Below are 4,747 nucleotides of genomic sequence, written 5' to 3' on the forward strand. Positions count from 1 at the left end.
AACTTGCTCTTTTAAATTTTTCTCTACTGTACTTTTAGGTATAGCACTTGTTGCATATCCTTCGATGAAACTTAAAACTGCATCATCAGAATCTGTTCCAAATTTTGGAGCATCCTTGATCCACAACAGCATATGAATATGAGGAGCACCTCTGGCTTGGTACTCTTTTCTCCAAAAGAAATCCACAACTTCTCCAAGAGGTGGATTTTTTTTATTGCAGATGAAGGACATCATAGCCTCAAATCTATGATTGAAATATCTGCAAACATTAACCGGATCCAATGAGCACAATTCTCCTGCTGTCTTGTATTGGATGTTTTCAATATTTGAATTTGCCTCTCGAAGAAAATCCAGAAGATCATCCCAAGCGTACTCAGCACAGCTTAGGGTAAGGAACCATGTAGGAGTTCCTAAATTCCGTAACATACATTTCAATTCTCCATGGCGTCGGTACCAATATTCATTGACCCCACGCTGACAAGCCATCAAATTGATCAATTGAGATTCCAAATGATCATCTCGCTGTTGCACTTTGTTCATAAAATCCTTTGCAGTCACATTACGTAGATGTACTCCAGTTTTCAAAATGTGATTTACTGCATAAGATAGTGCTGACAAGTCACTTTCAAATAAAAGATGGAACAAATAAGGAATACTTTGACGAAATCTCGGATCTTCTGCATATAGTCTTGTAGTCCGATACTCAGAAGCAGGAATCTGTACTGGACGTTCATCATATCGTCCTCCTTCTCCTGTAGGAAACAGCTGGGGAAAACAACGAGCTTCCAAGCTCTCCTCCCATACACTCATGGGAGTTCCTTGTGCTTTCTTCATCTGAAACAGATCAATAGCGTTTCCCATAACTTCTTTAGAATGTAGAGGATGTATGCTGAAATGTTCATAAATTTCTTCTTCTTTTGACTTATCCACTTTTTCAAGTTGTCCAGTTGGTATTCCTGTGTCTTCTAGTATTTCTTCTTCATCTTCATCCATATAAATGGCTTCATACCATTTATTATTTTTTTTCAAATACAAATTTGCTCTTTGTACTTTTCGTACATCCGCCAGCTCCTGCCAAATGTTCTTATTCTTTGTAGGTACACCATTAACCAGAATAACTAATGGTTCAGTTTCCAAAGTATCTGCATCAATTGTTTCCATATTTTTTTTCAAATCCAATGGCAAATAGACAACTCTTCCTTTTAAACCTCTTTGTAAATCCGAAGGAGGTAATTTACCAGTTTTTGGCTCCATACGCACTATGGTCTGAAACGGATGGACACATTGAATGAGTATAGACTCATACGTATTTAAATCAGAAAGTTCTGGAGGAATATCAACCAATTCTAAATTATTATGTACAGCTCTAGCTGGCATTCTATTTTCTTCTAACTTGTTATAACAGTATTTACAAATACGCTGATCTTCACCCAAATCAAAACAATTTTCCAGAAATATATATGTTGCAAAATCTTTCCACTTATAATTATCTTCATTTTCACTTTTTTTATACAGATCAACATTCCTTGTTTGAATTTTGTAATGGCTTCTCCGGCAACAAATACAAGTAATATTTGGTCTTTCATTAGAGATGATAGTAAATTTTGTCATTTCATCCTCAAAATTTTTAATAACAGTGAGTTCTACATTCTCTTCGACATTTTCATCAATCACTGTGTCATTTTCTACACTTTCTTGCTCTGGACCAAAGTAACAAAACTGAATCTCATCAGTAACCTTCACTACATCTGATACAGATCCACGGAACAGAGCATTATTCAACTCAGTTAACTTTAGTGCTGGACTTTTAGCAAAATACAATGTTCTCACAAACTTTCTCATTTCAGTATGATGAACAGCCAGCATCCTAAAATGGTGAAAAACACTTTGACACACTATCCTAGATAGACAAGCCAGAGAATGTCCTTGCAAACCAGTATTCTCTCTCTGCATGGGTCTAGTCTTTGAAGCACCTTAATCTTCTGTTTAACACTCTTTTTACTATATTCTCTTAGAAAGTCACGTAATTTATCAATAGATTCCTGATGCACAGTACAAATACTACTACAATTCCAAGTGTACACTGGGGTTTTAGGACGTCTTCCCATAACCTCATCAGCCATCACTTGTTCCTCATTTCTTGGAACCATTTTCTCCTTTTCCATTACACAACCATCCTTAACTTCATAAGCTCTACCATTGGTGTCAACTGCATGCAACAAACTATTACTTTGAAGATAACTCTCTTCATTAAAAAATGGTTCAGTACTTGAACTATGCTTCCATTCTCCTAAGAACACTTTACAAAAGATTTTTTTTTTTTACTTCTCTTTTCCTTTTGCTTTGTGACTTCATTGCATTCACTAATTTATCTAATCTACGCATCCTGTTCAAAATTAAAATGAATAGTTTTTTTTAATTTCTAATGCCTTGGTAGCAATACTTTCAATTAATTTCTTTTTCTTATACAATTTGGTTTTTTTCTTATATTTTTTCACATCCTTCAGCAAATTTAACATCACTCTTCTCTGAAACATTTTTCGACGAATGTTTTTAAAATCTATTTTCCGTGTTAAGTCACTCTTCCTAACTTGTGAGTCTATATTAGCATTTTGATTTTGCTGTCGACTCTGTTGTTGTTTTGTACTTGAAACACTGTTTGAATGTATCTTTCGATCATTTTTTTTTTTTTGGAAGATATTTTTTAAAAATTCTTTAGTTTGCTTACCAGAAGACTTTTTCTGTTTTCCAACACATGCTTCGCCTCCTATTTTTTTTTTATCAGTCGTCTTCAAATATAGTTGTTGTTTCTTTTCTTTTCTTTTTCTTGACTTTATAGGCATCTTTATATTTTTTCACTATTGCTCAGCAATACCTGCAAAAAACTAAAAAAAAATACCTTTATGTAATTTAAATTCATTACAATTTTTTTTTTCAACTTTTCAAATGCTATCACATGAGCTGATCCTTTCCTACGAGTCAAACTCTTACAAAATAGAAGAAACATGAATTAAATCTCTGACAACAATTCCTGTGTGCACACAGACTCATGGTGTGATTCTAGGCAGAAAAAGATATTTGGTTGGCAATTTGAATGCACATTTACTTCTGTTGAGGAGCAAATGATAATTACTGTGACAGAATAACACATTTTTGTTATATTTTAAAGAAGTAGAAAAGAGCACATGTCCTTACAGCTATTTGACACCATGACCATGTGTTAGAGGGTGAGTGATTAGACTAGAGCAAAGGAAATGAGCCTTGGTGACGTTGAATCTGTTTGCGTTACACACTGCTATCTGAAACACCACACAGAGCTGACTATTACGCATGGGAGTGTAGGAGAACCTGCTGCGTGTGTGCAAAGAGTGTGTTTCTGGAGACTCTGTATTGTCAGCTACAAGAGAGATCTGCATGGAGACTCCCACAACTGCATGAAGAGTACAGACATGTGTGTAAGAGTACATGTGTAGTAAGGGTTAATTGGAGTTTTCAACATGTAGAAACCACCTCAGCCATTGCAAGAATTGATGAAAAATCTACCATGCTATTTTCAAATGTGTTTGCATTTGCCTCACATTTTTGAGATACTGATTTCTGCTGAGTGCTAACCAACACATTGGAAGAAAACAAGATGGGCCTTTCCTGAATGTGCAAGTTTTACAGAACAACAGCAACACAAATTAAAACGCTGACAACAATTCCTGTGTGCACACAGACTCACGGTCTGATTCTAGGCAGAAAGCGATATTTCCTTTGGCAATTTGAAAGCACATTTACTATTGGGGTAGAGCAAGTGATAATTAATGTAACAGCCTGACACATGTTCCTTCTAGTTTAGACAGGCAGAAAGGAGCACATGTCCTAACAGCTCCTTGAGACCATGACCATGTGTTAGAGGGTGAGTAATTAGACTAGAGCAAAGGAAATGAGCCTTGGTGACGTTGAATCTGTTTGCGTTACACACTGCTATCTGAAACACCACACAGAGCTGACTATTACGCATGGGAGTGTAGCAGAAGCTGCTGCGTGTGTGCAAAGAGTGTGTTTCTGGAGACTGTGTATTGTCAGCTTCAAGAGAGATCTGCATGGAGACTCCCACAACTGCATGAAGAGTACAGACATGTGTGTAAGAGTACCTGTGTGGTAAGGGTTAATTGGAGTTTTCAACATGTAGAAACCACCTCAGCCATTGCAAGAATTGATGAAAAATCTACCATGCTATTTTCAAATGTGTTTGCATTTGCCTCACATTTTTGAGATGCTGATTTCTGCTGAGTGCTAACCAACACATTGGAAGAAAACAAGCTGGGCCTGTCCTGAATGTGCAAGTTTTACAGAACAGCAACACAAATTAAAACGCTGACAACAATTCCTGTGTGCACACAGACTCATGGTCTGATTCTAGGCAGAAAGCGATATTTCCTTTGGCAATTTGAAAGCACATTTACTACTGGGGTAGAGCAAGTGATAATTACTGTAACAGCCTGACACATGTTCCTTCTAGTTTAGACAGGCAGAAAGGAGCACATGTCCTAACAGCTCCTTGAGACCATGACCATGTGTTAGAGGGTGACTGATTAGACTAGAGCAAAGGAAATGAGCCTTGGTGACGTTGAATCTGTTTGCGTTACACACTGCTATCTGAAACACCACACTGAGCTGACTATTACGCATGGGAGTGTAGGAGAAGCTGCTGCGTGTGTGCAAAGAGTGTGTTTCTGGAGACTGTGTATTGTCAGCTGCA

This window comes from Triturus cristatus, chromosome 2_1 (genome assembly GCF_964204655.1).
Source record: "Triturus cristatus chromosome 2_1, aTriCri1.1, whole genome shotgun sequence".
In the NCBI taxonomy this organism is placed as follows: domain Eukaryota; kingdom Metazoa; phylum Chordata; class Amphibia; order Caudata; family Salamandridae; genus Triturus; species Triturus cristatus.